The sequence below is a fragment of the Mobula birostris genome, chromosome 2 (genome assembly GCF_030028105.1).
Source record: "Mobula birostris isolate sMobBir1 chromosome 2, sMobBir1.hap1, whole genome shotgun sequence".
In the NCBI taxonomy this organism is placed as follows: domain Eukaryota; kingdom Metazoa; phylum Chordata; class Chondrichthyes; order Myliobatiformes; family Myliobatidae; genus Mobula; species Mobula birostris.
The window spans coordinates 71,030,891-71,043,830 of record NC_092371.1 but is presented as its reverse complement, the minus strand read 5'-3'; positions in this window follow the sequence as shown (position 1 = coordinate 71,043,830).

The following is a 12,940-nucleotide window of genomic DNA, read 5'->3' as shown; positions in this document are numbered from 1 at the left end:
CATGGGTTAGTTCAATGTCCATTCAAAAATCTGATGGCAGAGGGTAGAAGCTGGTCCTAAAATGTAGAGTGGGCGTCTTCAGGCTCCTGTCCCTCCTTTTTGATGGTAGCAATGAGAAGACGGCATTGTCCAGGTGATGCGAGTCCTTAATGATAAATGAGGAAATAACAGGGATAATTGAGGAATTCCTGTCCTTCTCCTCACCCACTGACCAATCATAGCCCACCAATCACACTCTATTAAACCCTGTTTCTTCTTCCTCCTATTTCAATGCAATCAATTATATAGCACATTAACTAATACACCAAAAACTACAAGCAGTTTTAAAGATCACTATCAACATGGTCCCAGCAGTAATCACAGCACAGGCAAGCAAAATTATACCAGCGTTATTCTTTTTAATATGAAAATGTCATTAAAAATAATCAAACCACTTATTAATAAGTCACTGTAGGTGAAATCAGGAGGAAAGAAAGGACTGTCAACAGAAATTGGCCCCTGAAGGAACCCGATATATCATTTCTAAGTCCTTTCATCTCCCAGACGAGAGAGACAATAATGTTTAAATGTCAATGTTTGAGTGTTGAGAGGTATCCTTGATACAGTCCTGATTTTGTTAATACCAGCTGCAGGCACATGCATGATGGACAGGTTTCTTGCATTGTAAAAGGTCCAAGACAATTTAAAGCAACATATCAACATTTCTTATGGATGAAAACTACATGTGAGTTAATTTTCTCTTCGCAATGTTAGAGATCACGGCACGGTAGCATACCATTAGTGTAACAGCGTCAGCGACTAGGTTCAATCCTCATCACTGTCTGCAACCAAGTTCAGTGAGGGAAGCGAGGGTGCAGAGGGACAGGGATATGGTGACAGGAACATGTAATAATTAAGTGCAGATGTTCCATGAAACTCGTTCCAACTTTTGATTTTAATATGTTGCAGAGTTGTTTAGCTGTTTTATTTCCATGAAAGGAGTGAACAACTGATGCTCTTTATGATCCCACACCTGCATCTTGTCAACACATCAGAAACTACTTTTGGAAAACATTCAGGATGTTTGGAGAGACACTAAACTGTGCAATCTAGACTCAAATCATACATATACAAATACCTTCCACATGCTCATGAATATAGGATGTGGAGGTGGGGGAGGTGCGTAGTTGTCTCTGCTAAGTTTTCCTGTTCCACTGTATGTCTTTCAAGCTGTCCACAGTGTAGGGCAGCATAGTGCAACGCTTCATAGTACAGGAGATCCAAGTTCAATTCTTGCTGCTGCTTGAAAGGAGTCTGCATGTTCTCTCCATGATTGCATGGGATTCCTACAGGGACTCCAGTTCCCTCCCACAGACTGAAGACATACCAGTTAGTTGGTTAATTGGTCATTGTAGATTGTTTCATGATTAGGCTTGAGTTACTGAGCAGCAAGGCCCTAAGGTCCGAAAGAGCCTATTCTGCACTGTATCTCAATAAATAAATAAAATAAAGCAATGAACACCAGTGTCTTGTTACCTCATCAGAAACTGTGCTTTTGGAAAACATTCAGGATCTTACATTTTGCAGGGATACTAACTGTGCAAACTATACTCAAATCATATATATTCAAATGTCTTCCACATGCTTAATGAGTTCAGGGAGTGGAGGTGGGGGAGCTATGTAATTGTCCCTGCTAAGTCTTCTCACTCCACTGGATGCCTTAAAACCTCTGGTCATGGCACCATGCTCTGTGTAACCTATGACTCCCTACTGGAGCATAGACCAACAGCAGCAGCTTGCTAAAGTCCAGGTGTAACCCGTCTTCTTGCATCCTTTCTTTTCCCAGGAATGAGGTCTTTGGAGATTCTGTTGATGTTCCTGTAGCAGTGGGTTTTCACTGAACGGGATTGGCTACCCTCATGCCCTGCCCTTCTCCTTTTACAACTGGGGTTGGAACCGTCCATGCCAGATTTGCAACCTAAGAAGAGCATCAAATTTTGATGGTGAAAACCCACCATCGGCAATGGCAATTGTCATCAATGTCACCATATCAGCAAATTCTGGACAGTTTAAAAGAATTGCATTTATATTGTCCTTATCTACATCAGGGCTTCCAACAACAATTTACAGGTAAAGAAGAGATCTTGATGGTTGGCGTATGTCTGAAATGTGGTAGCCAATTTGCAAAGTAGCAAACTAGACTAAATGTTCCATTAGTGCAGTCTTTCTGTTCACCAAGGAAATGGTCAGCTGTAAAACAATTTATTGAGGAAATAGAATCTATTTTAAAAGCAGAGAAAGGAGATGTGGTAGCAAATCTTCCAAGAAGAGACATAGTGAGGGGGCTTTAGCTACACATAAAATTGGTCACAACCAACTACAGCAGTCTGTTCCTCAAGGTTGGTTGAAAGAAGAATTATCCAGTCATCTCCAATTTGGTTGGCTAAAATGTTGCCACATATGTAACAACACAAGAGATTCTGCAGATGCTGGAAATCCAGAGTAACACACAGAAAATGCTAGAAGAACTAGCGTTGGGGGTGGTATGGTACTGTAATGGTTAGCACGATGCTATACAGCACCAGCAACCCAGGTTCAACTCCTGTCACTACCTATAAGGAGTTTGTATGTTCTCCCCCTCAACCGTGTGAGTTTCCTCCAGGTGTTCCAGTTTCATCCCACATTCCAAAAATGTAGCAGTTGCTAGGTTAGTTGGTCATTGTACATTGTCCTGTGATTAGGCTTGGATTAGATTGGGGGATTGCTGGGCGGCCCAGCTTGAAGGGCCAGAAGGGACTATTCCACACTGTTTCTCAATAAAAAAAGAAATCAGTAAACAAACTCAGCAAGTCAGGCAGCATCTATGGAGAGCAATACAGAGTCAATGCTTCCGGTTGAAACCCTACATGGCTCTATGACTCTATGACTCGAAAGGGACACCTACATCTGCCAGGAAAAGGGACAGAGTTGAAACCCTTTCTCAAATCCCCTTCCAAGCCTAACTGCTTCAGGAAAAGTGAAGAATGATACACACACCCTTTTCTTTTTACGTGTACAAATAACATATGTACCTAAAATTGCCCATGCAAAAAAGACTTTTTCTGAACGATTCAGCCCACCTGCTCCCTTTGTTGCTGTGCTTAAGATTGCAAGCTCAACACAAAATTGAAGATGGCAAGGGCTCTTTTGCCTTGTTAAATGTGAGCAGCAGGGACCTTGGCAAGTCTAACGTCACAGTGAACGAGGAGCATTCTGGTTTCATTTACTTCCCTCAATATTTTATGAATAAGAAGGAAAAATTGAGGAGGTAACTGGCAAGCTATATAATTTGTATTTTTAATAGTGCAATGTTATATTTTTCTGACATTATTAATCAATAATTCAGCCATGCACTGATTGTTCTCACTTCAGTCTTCCATATTATATTAATTTCATACAAACTGCACTAACTAGATGTGGTTGAAGATGAACCTCAGTGCTCAATCAATATCGTCATGCAGATAGCAGCTGTCATTTGCTAAACAAAATGGATGGATCTGAGACCCATAACTATGATAAATTCACTCACCATTCCACTGACTAATGTATTCACTAAAATACTCCATGAATATCCCGCTTTGAAACGTGTCATATTTTTGAGCCTCTGATCAATCACCAGCAGCTGTGAAGCACATTAAAATAAATTTGTCACTGTAGTTTATGAAATATTGATGACTGAAGAGAGACAGATTCGAGCTACCTGCCATCTTAATGAATTATCTGCGGGGGAAGGCGAAAAGATCAAGAGCCTTGTTTACATCGGGAACAACAAGGAGCAGATCACATTTGGTTATAATGAGATCGGAAAAAATAAAGAGAAAGAATAGACTGAAGCTGTAGTCGCCCAAAATCCTTGAGGTATAAACAATGCATTGTCTGAACCCACAAAAAAAAATCTTTGTAAAAATAAGGCAAATCTTACCTTTTGCTGATATTTCTTCTTTTCTGCAACTTGACTTTTTCCACTGAATGGAGAGACAATAAAAAGAAAGGATGCAGTTAATGCAACACAGACACAAAATACTGGTCAGGCAGCATCTATAGAAATGAATAAACTATCGATGTTTTGTCCGAGACCCTTCTTCAGGACTGTTAGGTATTGATATTAGGAAATGTCGAAATCTGCTCCAAGGAATGTCTTGCTGAGAATTAGTTGAGATCTTGGATTTTAAATGGAGCTATTGTACAAAGATTTAGTTGGACAAACATTTGGAGTTAATTCTTAATTTTCTTTTCAAATTGATATACCTGCTCCGAATGCTCCATTTTGTCAGACGAATGATGAACCTGCAGCATCAGCAGTGTTTCTTTCCGCACAGTTGCTGTCTGGCCTGTCGAATGTCTTCAGCACTTTATTTCTTCAATTTGTTAGTTTGCTGCATTGATTCCTGGCCCAAGTATTGCTAAGTGGCATTCAGGACAAAGCCAGTGGTATTCAAACCTAGGGCTGAGGGGAAGAATTGCAGAATTAAAATGTTCTGGCAAGAAAAAAAAGTGTATTGTAAGAGTGACAAAAACTACACTTTGTGCAATTTGCATTTCTCTATGCGAGATTTCCATCATTTAATATAATCACATGACAGTCATGGTCACAATCAGGGATGCATTGATGCAAAGTTTAAAAAAGTGAAGAACAAGAAGCTGGAGCATGGAGTGACAACCAATCTGCTGGCAGAACTCAGTGGGTTGAGCAGCATCAATGGAAAGTCGACAATTCCTTTCCTCCACAGATGCACTGAGCTCCTCCAGCAGATTGTTTGTTGTTTAAAAAATTCTACACTTGGAAAGATAAACACTAGGATGGAGATTTGCCCTAAGATGCAATTAGCTATGCTTGCAATATGATAGTGGGAATAAGTTGAACACTGCTTCTGAAATTGAGTTCCCTTTAAGTCATATGCCCCAATCTTAGAGAGTGCATCACATACATTCTGCTAAATCATATGTTTAAAAATATTCCCCAGGATAAATTTCTGTTACAATGTGTTTTTGCATCATCAATCTTTGTGTCGATCTCTTAATGCACAAGAATGTTGCAAAAGAATAAATAACTTGAACCATCAAAGCTAAAAATTCCCCAGTTGTGAGATATTGCTGGTCATAAATGAGAGGGTACAGAGAAGATTCACTAGAATGATTCCAGGAATGAGAGGGTTAACTTATGGGGAACATTTGTCCACTCTAGAACTGTATTCCTTGGAAGTTAGAAGAATGAGGGGGGACCTCATAGAAACATTTCGAATGTTGAAAGGCATGGACAGAGTGGATGTGGCAAAGTTGTCTCCTATGATGGGGGAGACTAGTACAAGAGGGCCATGACTTAAGGATTGAAGGGCACCCATTCAGAACAGAGATGCGAAGAATTTTTTTTTAGCCAGAAGGCGGTGAATCTATGGAATTTGTTGCCACAGGTGGCAGTGGAGGCCAAGTCATTGGGTGTATTTAATGCAGAGATTGATAGGTATCTGAGTAGCCAGGGCATCAAAGGTAATGATGAAAAGGCGGGGGAGTGGGACTAAATGGGAGAATGGATCAGCTCATGATAAGATGGCGGAGCAGACTCGATGAGGCCAATGGCCGACTTCTGCTGCTTTGTCTTATGGTCTTATAATCCCAAAACATCACTTTGTATCAAAACCTTGGTATATATGAGATTAAATGTAACATCCATCCCTTAGCCAACACATTGAAGTTCATTGGCTCATATAAGACCATAAAACCAAAGACCACAAGACTTAGGAGCAGGTAGGGCCATTCGGCCCTTCTGCTCTGCTCTGCCATTCAATCACGGCTCTTTTTTCTCTCAACGCCTTTCGATTTTTTTTGCACATGGGGGAATTGATGTTCTTGTTTTGTTTGTACAATTTGTTTTTCTCGTGTGTGGGGGGAGTTGTTGTTCTTGTTGCCATTTGCGGGATTTGTTTTTAGCACATGGTTGATGTTTTTCTTTGAACGGGTTCTATGGTCTGTGGAGAAGATAAATCTCAGGGTTGAATACTGCATAAATTCTTTGATAACAAATATACTTTGAATCATTTGACTTTGAACCCATTCTCCTGTCTTCTCCCCATAACCCTTAACCCTCCCTACCCATCAAGAATCTATCAGAAGCACAAAATAATCTGCAGATGCTGGGGTCAAAGTAAAACTCACAACACACTGGAGGAACTCAGCAGGTCAGGCAGCATCCGTGGAAAAGATTGGTTGACGTTTTGGGCTGGAATCCTTCGCCAGGTCTCAGGGTTCCGGCCTGAAACGTCAACCGATCTTTTCCTCGGATGCTGCCCAACCTGCTGAGTTCCTCCAGCGTATTGTAAGAATCTATCAGATTCTGCCTTAAATACACCCAATAATTTGGCTTCCACAGCCCTCTGTAGCAACATCTTCCACAGTTTCACCAATCTGTGATAAAGAAATTCTTTCTCATCTCCATTCTACTTGGTTTACAGTATTGGGTGGGTTTCACTAGGATCCTCCTCATCCATCTGAACTCCACCGAGTTTAGGCCCAGAATCATTAAACATTCCACATATGTCATGCCTTTCACTGCTGGGAGCATTCTTGCAATCCTCCTCTGGACCCTCTCCAAAGAAGCACATCTTTCCTTAGTTACAGGGACAAAAGTATCTCACAATATTCAAATGGCATCAGTACATAACATGCTTCCATTTCATCAAGTACTGAACTCACATTGCTGCTATATTTCCAGAGGCTCTCTCTTCTTTATGAAAGTAGAGTTGCCCCAGCAACAGAGGTGCAGCAAACATCAGCCAAAAGTTGAAGGATTGATATGGCTTTTTCAGGTATGCAGAAGCAACTCCACATTCTTAGCGTCGACTTGTGCTTTTTTACTGAAATATTTCACTGAGATATTAACACAATTCAGCACAAAAAAACATGATGCTGTTTCCACACATTATAAACGTAGTGACCTCAGCAAATTCACACTTACAGAAGTAAAAGCAAAGGAAGAGAAATATCTGTTCTACTGAAGAGCTATTTTTAATTTTATCCCTGAGAGTATTTGTCTAGAAATCCATATGAGGTCGGTAACAATAAATGCACTGCATGAACTCATATTTTTGACGGTGCCTCAGAACTCATTCTATTGCCTTCAATGACCTGCAGTTATATTACTTAGAATAACTTTGATTACCTATAAAAGGCTTCATAAGGTTTATCAGGCATTGGCCAGACCACATTTGGAGTATTATGAACAGTTTTGGGCCTTAAGAAAGGATGCGCTGGTATTTGACAGGCTCCAAAGGAGGTTAAGTAAAATGGTCCCAGAAATGAAAGACCATAAGCTATAGGATCAGAATTAAGCCATTTGGCCAATTGAGTCTGTTCCACTATTTTATCATGGCTGATCCAATTTTCCTCTCAGCCCCAATCTCCTGTCTTCACCCTGTATCCCTGCATACCTTGACCAATCAAGAATCTATCACCCTCTGCCTTAAATATACCCAATGACTTGTCCTCCACAGCCGCCTGTGGCAAAGAATTCCACAGATTCACCACTCTCAGGCTAAAGAAATTCCTCATCTCAGTTCTAAAAGGATGCCCCTCTGTTCTGATGCTGTTTCCTCCAGTCTTAGACTCTCCCACCATAGGAAACATCCTCTCCACATCCACTCTAGCAAGGCCTTTCACCATTCGATAGGCTCCAATGAGGTCACCCCTCATTCTTCTGAATTCCAGTGAATACAGGCCCAGAGCCATCAAACGGTCTTCATATGACAAGCCATTCAATTGTGGAATCATTTTTGTGAACCTCCTTTGAACTGTCTTCAGTTTCAGCACATCCTTTCTAAGATAAGGGGCCCAAAGCTACTCACAATACTCCAAGTGAGACCTCACCAGTGCTTTATAAAGTCTCAACATTACATCCTTGCCTTTACATTCTCGCATATGAGAAGCATTTGAACCTGAACCTGTAATTGCCGGAGTTAAGAAGAATGGGGGTGGGGAAGGTGTGATCTCACTGAAGCCTACCAAATATTGAAAGACTTAGCTAAGGGTTTCCACAGAGGAGATGTTTCCATTAGTGGGAGAGTCTAAGATCAGAGGGTACAGCCTCAGAATAGGAGGACATCCCTTTTAGAACAGAGATGAGGAGGAATTTCTTTAGCCAGAGGGTGATGAACCTGTGAATTCATTGTCACACATGGCTGTGGTGGCTAAATCATTTGGTATAGTTAGAGTGGAGGTTGATGATTCTTGATTAGTAAAGCTATCAAAGGTTATGGGGGGGGGGAGGGAAGGAGTTGGGAGGCAGGAGAGTGAGATTCAGAGAAAAAATATACCAAATGGTGAGATTAAGTCAGTCCCAATGACATGAAAGAAAGTACCAATGTACTTGAATGTCCTTGTCTTTTAGTCCGTCAAACTATTTACAAATATGTAATTCCTGTAACAGATAGAAGAAACAAATAGAACAAAAGAAATAGGAACAGATGTGGGATATTTGTTCTCTTGAGTCTATCCTCTCAATTAAGAGATCATTACTCTCCTACCCCAACACTATCTTCCTGCCTTCTATCACATTCATTGCTATCCAGAAATCTATTGGTGTCAGGTTTGAATGCAGTCAATGACCGAGACATCATAGCCCTCTAGGCTAGAGAATTTCGAAGACTCTCTGTATTCTGAGTGAAGAAATGTCTTCTCATTTCAGTCCTAAACTCATTATCTTGAGACTGTAACCCCTCATTCTTGACTCCTTTATCCTTCTAACATTTATAAACTGAAGAATCTCATATGTTCCAATAAGATTGCTTTTCATTCTTCTAAACTCTAGAGAAATAAGGCCCAAAATGCTTACTCCCTCTTCTATTGACAGACTTCCCAAGAATTCGTCTGGTGAATCTTCATTACATGCCCACTATCGCTTTTTAGGGTACGACACTAAAATTGTTCACTGTTCCCCAGATAGAAGCAAACTTATCCAGGCCTTACAAAATAGTAAATGTAAAAAGAGAATATTTTTCACATACCCACAAAATGCTAGAGGAACTCTGTAGGTCAGGCAGTATCTATGGGGAAGAATAAACAGTTGATATTTCGGACTGAGACACTTCAGCAGGACTCAAAAGGAAGGGGGAAGAAGCCAGAAGGAGAAGGTGTAGGGAAGAAGGAGTACAAGCTGGCAGGTGAGAGTTGAGGCTAGGTGAGGGGGAAACAATGCACACAAAATGCCGGAGCAACTCAACAGGTCAGGCAGCAGCTACAGAATGAATAAACACTTGATGTTTCGGGCCAAGACCCTTCATCAGGAGGGGGAAGGTAGGTGGATGGGGGAAGGGAAGACAAGGTGAGAAGCTGGGTGGTGATAGGTGAAAGAGGTAAAGAGCTGAAGAGAAATCTGATACAAGCAGAGAGTGTATCACTGAAAGTATATTGTCTACATATTTCCCTTCATAAGATATTATTTAAAACATTGTCATATTTCTGGTGTTTGGGAAACTTGTTGTTTGTTTCTGTGACTGTGCCAGTGTTCTACACTAAGTCATCCTGAACGTCATCACAATGATATTTGCTAAAGCCAACATGCCATGCCAATGTATGCAGAACCTCCAAAACTTTGGTAAATTGAAAATTGAGGGTCGCCATCATCATCATCATCGTCATTATGTGCCATGTCGTATGATGTGGGCGATCTCTTATCCATGACCATGATTGTCCTTGGCAAATTTTTCTACAGAAATGGCCTTCTTCTGGGCAGTGTCTTTACAAGACAGGTGACCCCAGCCATTATCAATAGTCTTCAGAGATTGTCTGCCTGGCGTCAGTGGTCACATCACCAGGACTTGTGATATGCACCAGCTGCTCCCATGGCTTCACATTACCCTGATCCGGGCGGGGGAGGGAGGAGGAGGGGGCTAAGCCAGTGGGACAGCTTGCCCAAGGGTGATCTGCAGGCTAGCAGGGGGAAGGAGCTCCTTACAGACATATCGCCACCCCGCCACGCGAAGCTGAGGGAAGCTTTATTTTATTTTATACTGTTGCTGCACATAACTCAATTAGCACTGGTGAAGGCTGCAAACATCCCAGCTTATTAAGGACCATTTTACCCATTGGCATTTCTATCAGCTCCATTCAGAAAGACTGCTTGAAATCCAACAATCAGACTCTGCCAGTAAATACATTACAAAGGACTAGAAATTATTAAGTAGTAACTGACATCTCTAATGAATTGCAGCTTATTTCCTGCCACAAGACAAATTATGCTATTGAAAGTGAGATGGAGTGGCCAATGATGTTCTGGGAAACTATTCCTGTGGCTGCCCTTTATCTCTTGCTTCCACCCCGCAGCAGCTGTTGATTCTAATTGAGCGCAGCACAGAAGAAAGGGAATTGCCACATCGTGCATTGGGTTCAACTCTGCAGCTTTCCCAGTAAGGGTTAATCACCAGACATGCCACCTATGTTATGAGCTCTGCCCGGTCCATGTAACTCCAATTCGTAAACATCAGATTTTTACAACCCGTTTATTTTTTTGGCTGTATCCTGCCCTGCTAAAAGGAAATTTGACAGTTACTACTCTCATTATATTTCCCCCAGTCCCTCATTCTGCATTTGTGCGAGCATTACCACCGTGCTCTTCTAAGTTTCTTGTTTGTTAATCTGATCAATTCTTCATCAAACTTTAAAACAGGCTTTGGGTCATCTGTGGCAGTTTAATTAGGGCCATGACTGGATGGTGTTAAGTGCTCAGTATAAATGAGAGGATCAGCACTACCCCTGAAACGGCAACTGGCCAATTAGTCGTCATTTAGATGAAGTGTGCTCTCTGGTGGTCACCAGGCAAAAGCAGCTGTTTTGTTGGATATCAGGCTGAATTAATTATGACAGTTGGCTCGAGGTCTGATAGGGATTTTCATTTTAAAATTAGGTATCCTTGTTGTAGCTGAATCATCACATTCTGATCATGTTCACTACTAATTTCTTTTTGAATGTATTTTTAACCTTTCTCCTGAAAGAAAGCTACTGATACTCACGATGACAATCTGCTTCATTATTTGAAATCTAAACTGAGAGTGAAGCATATAATTTACAAATGAAGTCTCATTAACAAATAATGTGCACTTTTTACTCTGTTGGATGTGTTTGAGGAAATGCTATCTATATGACTGCGCTTAGAAATTAGTTTGGAATTGTCTTTTTAGTATCTTAAAATGGGCTAACAAAGGGGATCAGGGATCGCAAGTGACTGATGCAGGGTTTTGACCCGAAATGTTGACAATTCCTTCCCCCGCCGCCACCCCCAACTGAGGCAGATTTTTTGTCACTAACAATAGGAGTTACATTCATTCTAATCTGCCCATTCATTCAGTCAGGCTCCTTTGTTTTAAGTTAGTTTTAAAGCCAAATCAAATGTAAGAAAACCATTGCTCAAGATCATAGTTGAATTTATTTCTGTATATTCCCGTGTAATATGTGAGGTCAATCTCAATGTGACAATAAACACACATTATTTTAACAGATAAATTAAATTCAAAAATATTTCAAGAGTACAGGCAGAATTCTCTCCACCATAGATCACATTTGCAAGGAGCTCTGCCACAAAAAAGCAACATCAAGGGACCCCACTATTCAGGCTATTCTCCCTTCTTGCTTCTACTATTGGAGACGTACAGGAGCCTTGGGTCCCACTCTGCCAGGTTCAGTCTTACCCTACAACCATCAGGCTCCTGAACCAGTGTGGATAATTTCACTCACCTCAACACTGAATTGATTCCACAACCTTTGAGCTCACTTTAAAGGACTCTACAACTCATGTCCACAGTGTTATTTATTTACTACTTATTTTCACTTTTGTACAATTTGTTTTCCTTTGCACATTCATTGTTTATGCGTAGTTTTTTCATAAATTCTATTGTATTTCTTTATTTTCCTGTAAATGCCTGTAAGAAAATTAATCTCAAGGTAATATATCGTGATGTACAATAAACATACTGTACCCTGATAATAAATTTACTTTGAACTTTGAAATTTATACATAATGTGGATTTCAATGTTCAGTAAGAAGCAAGTACCATGATATGCATTATGGATATCTTCAGTCACAAAATTCCAAGACTGCGATATATGTTGTTATTCACGAGGAATTGCAATCATTTGTAGCAACATGTAACCCTGATAAATATTACATCTGTAGCTACTTTCTTTTTACTTATGGAAACAAGTTATTTGTTATTTTATCCTTAAATTTTTAAAAATAGCTTAATTTGTAAAACAGTGACGACCGCAGCATGTATGTTAACAAAAGTTTGGTGCATTTACCTCTGATCAATACCACAGTTTCTCTCCCTGTTTCCTTCCACAACCTAATGATAAGAAGACTATTAAGGTATTTGGCCCCTCTATAATGTCCCGAGTGTGTAGGTGAGTGGTAGAATTTGGAGGCAGCTGAGAATCGCTCACGCTGTTTATTTCCTGTTTGTGCTAATACCAAATAATTCTGTAGCAATAATATCTGCCTATAGTATTAACTCACCTTTCCTCTCTCCTCAACTGTTAGCTGACTGGCTGATCCTTTTTTTTTGTTCTGGAGTTTTCTATGTCTCACAATTCTTTGTTTTGTTTTGTTTCTTCCTCCCTCATTCATCCTATTTCCACCTCCATCACACAGATCAGCAAGCATTCATCACCTTCTCTTCGACAGTATCAACAGCACTTGTTCTTCCTGGATTCCTTCACTCTCCATGCTATCAAGATTCAACATTCAGGTTTATTTATTAGATGTACATGGAAGCATGCGGTGAAATATGTAGATTGTATTAACAACCAAGAGATATGCTAGAGGCTACCCGCAAGTGTCACCACACATTCTGATGCCAACATAGTATACCAACAAAGCTCAGCAGGTCAACACAGAACACAACAAGCAACAAAACAACAACAGCAAAACAAACCCTGT